This window comes from Silurus aristotelis (genome assembly GCF_946808225.1).
Source record: "Silurus aristotelis genome assembly, chromosome: 10".
NCBI classification, from domain to species: Eukaryota; Metazoa; Chordata; class Actinopteri; order Siluriformes; family Siluridae; genus Silurus; species Silurus aristotelis.
In genome coordinates, this window is record NC_139583.1 from 13,319,510 (window position 1) to 13,332,900 (window position 13,391).

Here is a 13,391-nt window from a genome sequence, read left to right on the forward strand (position 1 = left end):
CATACCGTTGCTCACAGATGGTCACCTCTTCTCTCAGCCTGGCTTTCACTACTCTTTCCCAAACCTTCATCGTGTGACTGATCAACTTTATTCCCCTGTAATTACTGCATGTCTGCACATTTCCCTTATTCCTAAAAATCTGTACCAACACACTCCTTCTCCTTTCCTCAGGCATCCTCTCACCTTTCAGATTCTTGTTAAACAATCTTGTGAAAAACTCCACTGCCATCTTGCCTAAACATCTCAATGCTTCTACTGGTATGTCATCTGGTCCAACCGACTTTCCACTCTTCATCCTCTCAATAGCTGCTCTCACTTCCTCCTTACTAATCCTATCCACTTCCTGCTTCACCATCCCCACACCATCTTACCTCCTCTCTCTCTCATTTTCCTCGTTCATCACCTTCTCAACACACTCTCCTCACTAGTCAACACATTTCCATCTGCATCCTTTATTGCTCAAACTTGCACCACACTTATCTCACTTATCACTTCTGCAGTAGTTGCCACTGAGCCCCTGTCTGACCTCTTCCCTGAATCTCACACTGCAGTCTTCCTCCTTCAGTTTCAACCATCTTATTCTTTTTTAGTCAATGCCCTCTCCTCTTCTTCACCTTCAAAGCCATGCTTAAGACCACCATCTGATGCTATCTAGCTACACTGTCCCCTGCGATCAACTTACAGTCCCCAATCTCTTTCAGGTTGCATCTCCTGTATAAAACATAGTCCACCTGTGTGCACCTTCCTCCACTTTTAAACATCACCCTATGCTCCTCTTTCTTCTTAAAATAAGTATTCACCACTGCCATTTCTATCCTTTTAGCAAAATCTACCATCTGCCCTTCCACATTCCTCTCCTTTAGACAATACCTACATTACATTTACATTTACATTTGCAGCATTTAGCAGACGCCCATATTCAGAGTGACGTACAAAAGTGCTTTGAGACACTAGTAATGAATAAATCTACACTGGTACGCAAGATTACAAACATAATATAAATATAACCCTAGAATTCTACAAACTTGGAAAGTGCTAATTTAAGTGTTTCAGGAAGAGGTAGGTCTTCAGTCGTCGCTTAAAGATAGTCAGGGACTCCGCTGTATGGACATCTAGGGGAAGTTCATTCCACCACCTTGGTGCCAGAACAGAGAAGAGCCTTGAAGTGTACTTACCTCTCATTCTGAGAAAAGGTGGTACCAGTCGAGCAGTGCTGGAAGATCTCAGACAGCGTGGTGCAGGGAGAGATGTGATGAGGTCACCGAGGTAAGATGGCGCTGGTCTATTTTTGGCCTTGTAGGCAAGCATCAGTGTTTTGAATCTGATACATGCAGCTACTGGAAGCCAGTGAAGTGAGCGCAGCAGTGGGGTGGTGTGGGAGAACTTGGGCTGATTGAACACAAGCCGTGCAGCTTCGTTTTGGATCATTTGCAGTGGACGGATAGCATTCAGGGGAAGACCTGCCAGCAGAGAGTTGCAGTAGTCAAGTCTTGAAATCACAAAATCACCTACCATCACCTCCTCATCACTTCTGTTCCATTCACCAACATGTCCATTGAAGTCTTCCTCAATCACCAATGGTTCTTTCCTAGGTACACCTTCTACTACTTTATTTAACTTACTCCCGAATTGTTCTTCTCCTCCATTTCACAACCCACTTGTGAAGTATAAGCACTAATGACATTTATCATCACCCCTTCAACATCACTTCCAGCTTCACATTCATCCCCCTTTTAGAAATGCTCTACACCATGAAAGAACAGTTTAAACCCACCTCCAGTGTTCACAGCATATATATCTTTCTCCTTTATATCACATCAGCTACCTCTCTCCCTTTACCAGTCATAGTACCAACATTTAAAGTGCCCACCCTAACCTTCACTCTCCTACACTTCTCCTTTTCCTGCTGTCTCTGTAGACATCTTCCTCCATTCATTCTCTTCTTTTGGCCAACAGTAGTTCAATTTCCACCCTTGTTGGCTAATGATACCTGAGGTGGTCGTTAGTAACCCGGGCCTCGAGAATGCACTGGCTTGTGCAATGTTAATGGCTGGGTTATAAATAAATCTAATAGAAATATTGAAATATACACATATACATTTTTCTACTATATATATATATATATATATATATATATATATATATATATATATATATATATATATATATATATATATATATATAAAGATTGTATAAGGTGAAAATCTGAAGTAACACAGAAGGGTATTATGTAAAAGTGAACAGAAAACAATTTGAGTGTACAGTAAAGAGACATTAAAAAGACACAGTAAAGGACAGTAAAGAGACACTGTTGTGGTGGGCCTGATCTCCAACAACGACGAGAGGAGGTTAAAAACCTGGAGAGATGGTGCTTGGAGAACAACCTTCTTCTGAACGTCAGCAAGACTAAGGAGTTAATAGTGGATATCTACAGCACGCGGTGTCGGACTAGAGCCAGGAAAATTGTGAAGGACCTCAGCCATCCTAACAATGGGCTCTTTCCTTTGTTGCATTCAGGGAAACGCTTCTGCTCCGCTGGAAAGATTTTTCCGAACACAGAGAGAATGAGGAGGAGCTTCTTCCCGCAGACCATTCGGAGTTTGAACCAGGAAACACCCAGGATCTAAAAGCTGGTCCACTCTCTCCATTGCCACACTTTTTCTGCACCTTTTTCTTTTCGCACTACAACACTTTAACCTCTGGACTGTCACTTCAACTGTGGACTTGCACGTCTGCCTTCTTCTTCTTTGTTTTATTTTCTCCCCATCCTATTCCCTCATGCCAGACAGCTGTATAAAGCATTTCACTGCATGTCGTACTCTGTATGTATGTGTATGTATATTACCTTTATTTAACCAGGTAGAAACTCACTTAGATTAAAAATCTCATTCACAGGAGTGACCTGGCCAAGATGAGCAGCAATACATTCAGTTACAGACTTACACATCACAAACACAGTTAAAACAATTACATTTCACAAACAAAGTTTAAAAACAGTTACATTTCACAGAGTCCTCTTCCAGTTGCCAAATAGCTACTTTGAACTGGTCCATGGAGAGAAGATGTGACAAACAAAATTTTATTTGATTTGATTTGAGACATATTAATGTACAATGCAGTAGACTACAAAGAGTAGAGTAAAGTAGACCGAGTTGGATGTAAAGATCATTGTTTATTTATAGAGTTCAGTAGGCTGACAGCTGAGGTAAATAACTTGACACGAAGGCTCCTATGTTGTCTCCCAAATGGGAGAGAAATAAACAGTCCATGGCTGGGGTGAGAGGTGTCTTTAATAATGTTTCTCACCCTTCATAGGCAGCGTTTGTGGTGTAGGATGGTTTTGGAGGCGAGGAAGAAGAGGAGGAGAGTGAGGACTGAAAGAAGAATAAGATGGTGGAAGCTGAAGGAGGAAGAGTGTAGTGTGAGGTTCAGGGAAGAGGTCAGACAGGGGCTCGGTTGTGGTGAAGAAGTGTTGGAGGATTGGGTAACTACTGCAGGAGTAATAAGGGTGACAGCTAGAAAATTACTTGGTGTGACATCTGGAAATAAAAAGGAAAACAAAAAGACATGGTGGTGGAATGAGGAAGTGCAGAAGAGCATAAGGAGAAAGAGGTTGGCAAAGCAGAAGTGGGATCGACAGAGTGATGAGAAAAGTAGGCAAGATTACAAAGGAGATGCAGCAGCAGGTAAATAGGGAGGTGGCGAAAGCCAGGGAAAAGGCATATGAGGAGCTGTATGAGAGGTTGGACACTGAGGGAGGAGAAAAGGATTTGTACCAATTGGCCAGACAGAGGGACCGAGCTGGGAAGGATGTACTGCAAGTTAGAACAATAAAGTATGGAGATGCAAATGTGTTGACTAGTGAGGAAAGTGTGTTGAGAAGGTGGAGGGAGTATTCTGAGCAGCTGATAAATAAGAAAAATCAGAGAGAGAGAAGGTTGGATGATGTGGAGTTGGTGAAGCAGGATGTAGATAGGATTAGTAAGGAGGAAGTGAGAGCAGCGATTAAGAGGATGAAGAGTGGAAAGTCGGTTGGACCAGATGAAATACCTGTAGAAGCATGGAGATGTTTAGGAGAGATGGCAGTGGAGTTTTTAACCAGATTGTTTAACAAGATTCTGGAAGGTGAGAGGATGCCTGAGGAATGGAGAAGGAGTGTGCTGGTACCGATCTTTAAGCATAAGGGAGATGTGCAGATCTGCAGTAACTACAGGGGAATTAAGATGATCAGTCACACCATGAAGTTATGGGAAAGAGTAGTGGAAGCCAGGCTGAGAGAAGAGGTGACCATCTGTGAGCAACAGTATGGTTTCATGCCAAGGAAGAGCACTACAGATGCCTTATTTGCTTTGAGAATTTTAATGGAAAAGTATAGAGAAGGACAGAAAGAATTGCATTGTGTATTCGTGGATTTAGAGAAAGCGTACGACAGAGTGCCAAGAGAGGAGTTGTGGTATTGTATGAGGAAGTCAGGTGTGTCAGAGAAGTATGTGAGGGTGGTGCAGGACATGTATGAGGACAGTGTGACAGCAGTGAAGTGTGCAGTAGGAAAGACAGACTGGTTTAGGGTGAAGGTTGAACTGCATCAAGGATCGGCCCTGAGTCCTTTCCTGTTTGCAGTGGTGATGGACAGGTTGACGGACGAGGTCAGACAGGAGTCTCCCTGGACTATAATGTTTGCAGATTATATTGTGATTTGTGGTAAGAGTAGGGAACAGGTTAAGAAGAGCCTGGAGAGGTATAGATATGCACTGGAGATAAGGGGAATAAAAGTCAGTAGGAGTAAGACAAGGTTGAGAAGGTGGAGGAGTTCAGGTACCTGGGGTCAACAGTGCAAAGTAATGGACAGTGTGTTAGAGAAGTGAAGAAAAGAGTGCAGGCAAGGTGGAGTGGGTGGAGAGGAGTGACAGGAGTAATTTGTAATAGTAGGGTATCTGCAAGGATGAAAGGAAAAGTTTATAGGACTGTGGTGAGACCTGCGATGTTGTATGGACTAGAGACAGTGGCATTGAGTAAAAGACAGGAGGCAAAGCTGGAGGTAGCAGAGCTGAAGTTGTTAAGGTTTTCGTTGGAAATGACGATGATGGACAGGATTAGAAATTAGTTTATTAGAGGGACAGCCCATGTAGGATGTTTTGGTGACAAGGTGAGGGAGGCGAGATTGAGATGGTTTGGACATGTGCAGAGGAGGGACATGAGTTATATTGGTAGAAGAATGCTGAGGATGGAGCTACCAGGAAGGAGGAAAAGTGGAAGGCCAAGGAGGAGGTTTATGGATGTGGTGAAGGGAAGACATGCAGGTAGTTGGGTTGAAAGAGGCAGATGTAGAGGACAGGGTGGTATGGAGACGGATGATCCGCTGTGGCAACCCCTAATGGGAGAAGCCGAAAGAAGAAGAAGAAGAAGAAGAAGAAGAAGAAGAAGAAGAAAAGATTTTTAAGAACTGTCTGGTAACCATTAATTTTTAGGCAGGCAAATGGTGTGTTTATGACTATAGTCAATTTCATTTTTAATATAATAATAAACATACATGTTACCATAGGTTTTTACAGCTGATACAAACTTGTATCACTTTGCTTATTTATTGCACTTCTTCCACAAAACCCACTAAATCACTGTTAATAATTGACTTTGCCCCAAAGTAGATTTAGAGAGATAAAAATGTTATAAATTTTTTATTTATATTTCAGTGCCTATAAGTCTAGTGCATATAAGTTTATTCTTAATAAGCATGTTAGTGGCTATAGTGGAAAGGGAAAACTTATTGAAATGGCATAAGGAAAAAAACATGAGCGGAACCAGACTTAACAGATAACCCATTCTCATTTAAGTGACACCAAATGTCCATTCATTATAGTTTAATTATTGTTGAGGTGCACTATTAAGTGATGAATGCTTAAATGCAAAACTGTTAATGCAAATTGCAGTCCTAAACTTTTGTAGCAGACTGTTCATGTGGAAACATCCCCAGCTACACAAAGTGGTCTCCAACTGAAAGAACTCCATGCTGGCAGTATGTCAATAGGAAGCAGTGTTTGGTTTCTGTGGTTCTAAAGCAGATGCCTGGGTTACCAAGAAAAAGAAAATTGTTTTAAGTCGTTATCAGATATCACCAGCTGATTGTTTTGTCAACTCAAACAAAATGCTTAATGACTGTTGCATGACATTTGTTTTCAGTTGCACTCACTATTTTGATTTCTTAAAAAATCCAAAATAATTATCCCCACAAGTAAGAAATAAAAAATACATGTATAGCTGAATGAATAGTTAAAGGACATTAATCAATAAATAAGTGGTATAATGTGATAGTTGATTACCAGAAAATAGGACTAATAAAACACTTAGGACTTTTTCCAGATCTTGTGTAGCAGTTATACAAAAAACATTTCTTCTGAGTCTGCATGCATTATGCTTTACACTATGCTTGGCTGCCTAGAATTAGTATTCACTCCAACCCTAGGCACAAAGTCCTGAACATTCCTACTCACCCTTGCAGCAAATAAAATTAATTAATTCATTTCCATTATTCACTTTATCCTCATTAAACTCTCAGCCATGCCAACTATTCATGCCACCTGCCTTTGTGAGTTGGGAGGAAAACTGAGAACTCACTTGTATACACAAAATGTAACAAATATCCATGCTGAGAGCAATATAAACCCAGGATTTAGTCTCCGCTTTGCTATTACAGTAACAGCCATACTTCTGGGAAGGTTTTCCTCTAAATTTTGGAAGGTGGCCTTGTGGAATTTCTGATTCAGTCTAAAGAACACAAGTGAAGTCATGCACTGATATTGAATGAGAAAGCTTAGCACACATTCAGCATTGCAGTTCATTCGAAAGTAATCAGTGAGGTTGAGGTCAGGGCTACATGTGGACCACTACTCACTACTACCAATTTATGCAAACCATGATGTTATTTTAGTTAGAAAATGTTTTACTTATTGGGATTCATCTACTACCATCAGCAATGCACATACACTAGCAAGACACATCAGGATTCCATCCACACGATGGCGCCATTGGTTTCTATATGTTAATAATCCATGCCTTCTAGCTATGGTGGAATTCAGCTGAGGTGACAGACAAAATCAATTTCGCCATGTCTTTATGACTGTAAGACACCCAGCCCTTGGCATAAACGCTCTCAGGTATTATCACGTATCAAGCTGAACACTTATCTGTACACAGGAAAACAACGAAATGTTTGATGTCGAATATTTTGAAATCAATCCAAGTGCTTAAAAAAACAAAACAAAACAAACAAACAAACAAAAAACAGGGTATGGTTATGCATAAAATGTAATAATACAAAACAAATTTTTAATATAAATGTAACAAGGTACGAAAATACACACAGGGAAAACCTCTTCACCCTGCTCAATAATCTTCTGTAACAGGAGCAGTGCATCATGGGAAATGAGGTTCATACCTTTTATCACGCGTAAACCGTTGCATCATTTATGCAACATATTTGCGAATTTCAGACTTGGTCATTTCAGCTACCTGAACTTAAAAATAGGCATGTCGTCTTATTGTGTTTACTGGTTATTAGTTTTGCAAAACGGGATCCTGGATTCAGCAGAAACAACTACATTTCCCATTAGGCGTTTGGGAGATTCGGGGTAATGCGCGTCGAAGGGGTGCCTTTTTCGGGGGTGCTCCTAATCCAAAGCGTTGAGGGTCTGAAAGATCCAGGTGAGCAAATTCATCTCCAGACAGGAGCTGAACGTCGTATTGAAAGCAGATTTTTCAACAGCAAAAGAGGAACAGGGAGCGATATCCGGCATCACAGCTGAACAGAGTGAGGAATCGAGGAACATCTGAGACTCCATGTGAATGCATTCTGCAGCGCGGTAGCATCACCATCATCTTTATCATCATCATCTTATCCAGGCTGAAAGAGAGCCCTTATACGAGTCTGACGGGAGAAAGACGTGGGAATGCTTCAGCGTTGATACTCTCCAGCCTCAGCTCAGCTGTACATTTGAAGAAAAGAGACGAAGGAGATACAAGCTGGAGATGATCTACAAGGTAGGTGTGATATCAGTTTCCTATAGCTGTGGGACTTTAATTGAAACTGGAATGGTGCACGTGTCTTGCAGTATCTTATTATTGATATGTTTTATTAATGGCTCATAAAGGAATCACACATATAAAGTGGTTATTGCATACATAATAGACTTCTCTCTTTCTCTGTGTGTGTGTGTGTGTGTGTGTGTGTGTGTGTGTGTGTGTGAGTGTGATTTTCCTCTTGGCTTTCTCCCTCTTTGTAGTCCACCCGACTGATTGATGTGGCCGCTGCTTCCGCCCTGAGCCCGCGTTGCTAAGAGACAGAGGTGCTACACGAGCTCATGGTAGGTATGCATGGGGTTGAAGTGCTGCCATTCTCCCATAATATTTCTTTAATACAACACATACTTACACATTCTCCATCTTCCTTTACTTCACTCACAATCTGTAACAGCGCAAAGCAAAATTAAATTCTTTGAATCCCACAACAATCCAGATTGTGCTTTTGTTTGAGTTGTGCTGGACATTTTCCTCCCAAAACACCTCAAGTCTCTCTCTCTCTCTCTCTCTCTCTCTCTCTCTCTCTCTCTCTCTCTCTCTCTCTCTCTCTCTCTCTCTCTCTCTCTCTCTGAGGTACGAAATAAACAAAAAATCCCCCATGTAATTTCCAGTCAATACGATGTCCGTTCTATACCAGAAAGCAGATTTAAACACTTGTGTACGAAGATGGAACGAGCACTAAATAGCAAATATGAAGTGTTTAATGGTCATAAGTACAAATCTCTGGTCAAAAAATGACCCACTGCGGTGAATCTTTTTGCAGGAAAAAGCTAGAAATAGGGTAAATCACTTGCACAGTCTTCTTGTACACAAAGCTAAATGTTCGACATGTGAGTTTACACAGTTTTCAATTACTAATCAGCTGTTTAAAGTCATCAACATTGAATGGATCAGCACTAGCAAAAGCTTTCTGCAAGTTTATTCACATGGCTTAAATATTTAAAGAAATTAAAGATAAAAGCTTTGCCATACCAAGTTACTGGTTTTGTTTTAAGTATTGCTAATTTACTGTCCAATGATTTGTTTTAAGACCATTAAAAACTTTTAATATTTTGCTTTTGGGCCAGGGAAAAAAATACATATATTTGTAATGAAAGTTATTAATGAATTAAAAAAGGGCACTAAACTGATTTTTCTTTATGCTTTTGTAAAAGTTATCTTTAAACATTATGTAAAACTGCTTGGTTGACGGAAATTCTCGTATTCTCCCCTTTTCCTAGTTGCTTGTCTCTCTATGCATTACTTGCTTGATTTTTATTGATTCAATTATACTAAACTCTGCTTTATCTTAATCTGCTGTTGGTTCTTTTATCTTTCATACATTTAATATGCACAAGTTAAAGATCCAAACTAAAGGTACAAAAAAGTGTATTCTTTGCAGGAACAAGTCAGCAACATGGAAATGCACTAGTTAGAACCTACATTTTGTTTGAGGGGATTTTCATTATAGACAGCTGATTGGTTGAAGTGACTGAATTCTTCCATAATCCCTTTCTCTGTGTTGCTTCTCATTTGTTGTAAAAATACACTTATTCTGTTCTTAAAAGCAGGTAATCTGTGAAAACTCATATTTTGTTGATGTGCACAAACCATTTAATGGGATTTAATAGCAGGCAGATCCACTTCCCCAGCGACACTGTGGTCGTTATTGTTTTAAATACATATAAATATATGATAAATATAATTGCCATTTTTAAAAATTATAGTTATAGCTATGTTTAAAATGTTTTTATTCTAGTTTTAATTTACTATTAATTTTTTTTATCAAATTTCCCCAGACAGAATCTTAGATAGTGCTTACCCTTTCGATGCAAGTTCAAATTTCGATGATGCCACAGTAGTCAATGGCTGGGATCCAAGAAAGCAAAATTGGCTGTGCTCTGAGGGTTAAGGGTAGGAGGGGTGAATTACTCTACTTATCTCTGAGCTCTGGTATGTTGAAGAGGGTAGTAAGCAATTATCTCCAAGTGTAAGATAGTGGGGAATTTGCTAGTGTATGAAAATTGGCAAAAGAGATTTGTGAAAAAAATGTAGAAATATAGTGTAGGTGATAAGTATTAACTTTTAATAAGTATAGTGCACCTAGTATTTCCATGGTTAAATCTTGTGCCTAGATTGGGAAACTGAGATTGCTGAGAAATTCTTTACAATCTTTACAATTACATATTTGTTATGCAATTTTGGGCCACATCAATGGATTATGCTATTGTGCCTTATTAATATCGATATTAACAGTGGTCCCTGTCTCCCTCCCCCTCCTTCACACTCGCCACCCAGTACAACCTTCACGTATACATGCCCCACTTTCATAAGTACAGTATATGCCCCAGTCCCAATTGCAAATGTCCCACTTCCACATACATGCATTGCTCACCTAAAATTTCATAGGCACCATAATTAAGCAATTATATTTGTTTTATTCACTGTTTAGCTTTGAACAGTGATAAACATACAGGCACCTGGATATAAAAGCATTCCAAAACTCGAATCAGTCTGACAATATAAGCATATGTGCAATATTTTTGGTCAGTATCTCAAAAGTAGATACAGTATATGTTGTTTAACTTAACAGTCGGTGTAGCATGAATTGTAGAAGTTTCATAGGGCTAAGATATATAGTGCAATATCTGCTATACTAAACAATTCAAATTCTAGTTGTCCATTTCTTTTTCCAGTTAAAATAGTCTTTCTGGTTGTATTCAGGCAAGTTGCTCTTTATCTTGCATCCCTGGCACAACTGAAGAGCCATAGATTTGTGCCTTCTGTCTGCTTCAGATAATTTGAACTGCAATATGCCATTTCCTAGCAAGGCCTTTATTAATCTGCTGTGTATGGCACTAATAGAAATCACTAATGATGTGTAAATGTAATATTTGATTAAAAAGAACCTGCTTGCACTGATTTAAATCAAGTCTTTTGAAGGTAATCCCTGTTGAGAGAAAATTATGGCATAGAGATGTGCCTCATTTGAAACATAAAGTGCACCCCAACCGACCCACAGTGCACACGCAGCATGCCTGTATTTTGGAGACGAATTGCCATTGATTTTACTTGACACATATTTGTCTTTAGCTAATTAGATAACACCCACTCACTAGGATTTAAAGTGACATGGGAAATCGCTTTTGGGATTAATTGCATTACGTAAGAGATGGCCACAATTTGTTATGATAAATGAAATGTGTTGTGGGCACATGTAGTCAAACTGCTTCTGCTTCACAACTCTGCTTCCACTGACCTGCAAATGCAGGGCATAATAGAAGACCATATATTTTCTGCCTTAATGCTGGGAAAATAAGCACAGAGCATGTAGTGTGGCACTACACTGAAACCTTGTTATAAATAAATTAGTACAATGAATAGGAATCTCTGGCTGCTGTATGTAGAGTTTCTAGGGTTACATTTAATAAAAATGCTACTGAAAGGAGCAAATGGAAAATGTGATAAACTGAGTGAAAACTTGCCAGATTTATTATTTGGCGGTTCATCCACTCTTTTTGTAACTAGGCTAATGCAGAACCTAGGGAGTAGAATTGTGACAAACAGAAGTTCTGCAGATGTAACTAGGTTAACTTTCCACACAAATGCAAGCTGATGTCTAGAAGCCTACCCCATTCAAAAGCTTCTTAATTAGGCTGTGTGTATGACATTCAACCAAGATACAGGTCAAATTACCTGTATCGGAAATGCACTAGTTTTGGCTGGAAGTATGTAATCTGAGAAAAACACAAACTCGATCTCTATTACAGCTAGGGTGTGGCGAGTCTTTTTGAATCTATTATATGGGAGCTGCAGTAATGGAGATCCACTTGTAGTTCCCTCAGGTTAAGAAGTTCCAGCCAAAGCCAGAGGATTTCCTGTACAGTTAACAGCAGCCTCATGCTTTGGAAAAATATATCAAAGTGTGTGTGTCTGTGTGCAAGCCATAGGCTGTGGGCTTCTAAACACCTGAACTGGCATCTGAAACCTAAACAGATGGCATAATGCCTTCTAGCAGAGATGTTCAAGTAGCAAAAAAATATCAAGTTATCTATAGTATACATATTTTGTTTGTGAGAGTTTTACTCACTGAAAGGGAACTATTTTGCTATTAGGTGATTAGGATAGGATAGGATATAGGATTGGATGCTGGAACAGCTGTCTCGCCTCATTTGCTAATTATTATTAAATTAATTCATTATATTATTTGCTTCCCGTCAGTTGCTTTAAGTTACTGAGAATTGGACTAGTAACGAGATTAATTTGAGTCAGGAACATGATTGGTTATCACATTTGTCTATTTTAGCGTGAATGCTATGAAGGATAATCTGTTTTAAGATAAGTGTGTCTGGAGGTTAAGTGGGTGTGGAATGTGTCAGCATGTGGGTAAAAAGTGGCTCTTTTGGATGCCCCGGTGCCCCTAGTTTTCTTTAGCTCAATGGGCTCAGAGACAAGCCTTGGCATATTGCCCTAGTCCTTGGGGGTGGTTAGAATCTCTACTGCAGGAAGACAGAGTGAGAGACTTGCATAGGAGAAACTCCTTCAGCCTGAGTGTGAGTAATGGATGAATAGTGAAGCTGCTTGTAGGAGTAGGCTTTTGACAAAAGCAATTCATTAATAACAAATGGAGTAGAAAAGGGTTAAAGAGGCACTAGAATACAGGACTAAATACAGAGTTCTCACAGGTAGCAAAAACAAACCCATCAGAAGGTTGCGTTTTTCAGATTTTATGAAGGCACAGGCACCAAAAAGATCTGTCATGTGAGTTTGCTTCTCAGTCATTGACAATTGTGTCACTGTTCAGGAAAACAATGTAGTGTTTGTGCTGTACTGCTGAATAAAATATCCAGAAATGACACAGCAAGACAGGAAGTGTTGCATATATAGTATGGTATGAATTTTTATGTCAAATTAAGGCCGCATTTATTTAAGATATAGGTAACATATATAGGTCACAGTAGCTTTAGTTTATTGTGCTCGCCTGACGTATATATTAGGTTCTGGCAACTGTCTTTGGGTTGCCAAATGGTTGATTTTTTTTGTTTCTTTATGTTGCACTCTTGTGATTCTTTAACAGTGCACACCATTCATTCCTGGACCTTGACAAATGGTTATTATTTTCACCTTTTACTCCAGCATAATTCATTATAAGGAAATAATTTCCATGAAACATAAAACTAAAAAAAAAAAAAAAAATTTATTCATTAATTCATCTTCACTACCTACATCAGTCTAGTCTGGGTCACGATGAAACATGAGAATATCCAAGCACCACTGACAAGAAGGTGGAAGACTACATTTAAATGGACTACCTGGTCCTCTTAAGACACCATGCACAC

General features: G+C 39.5%; 1 protein-coding gene across 1 annotated transcript in view; it reads left to right on the forward strand.

Annotated features, from left to right (window-relative positions):
- The first annotated feature begins 7,395 nt into the window (after positions 1 to 7,395).
- The window catches only part of st3gal2 (ST3 beta-galactoside alpha-2,3-sialyltransferase 2), a 31,666-nt gene continuing 25,670 nt past the window's right edge, over positions 7,396 to 13,391 (forward strand). Inside the window, exons 1-2 of the mRNA XM_083551621.1 lie at positions 7,396 to 8,034; positions 8,277 to 8,357. The gene's annotated coding sequence lies outside the window, so the exon portion shown is untranslated. The remainder of the gene's footprint in view (positions 8,035 to 8,276; positions 8,358 to 13,391) is intronic.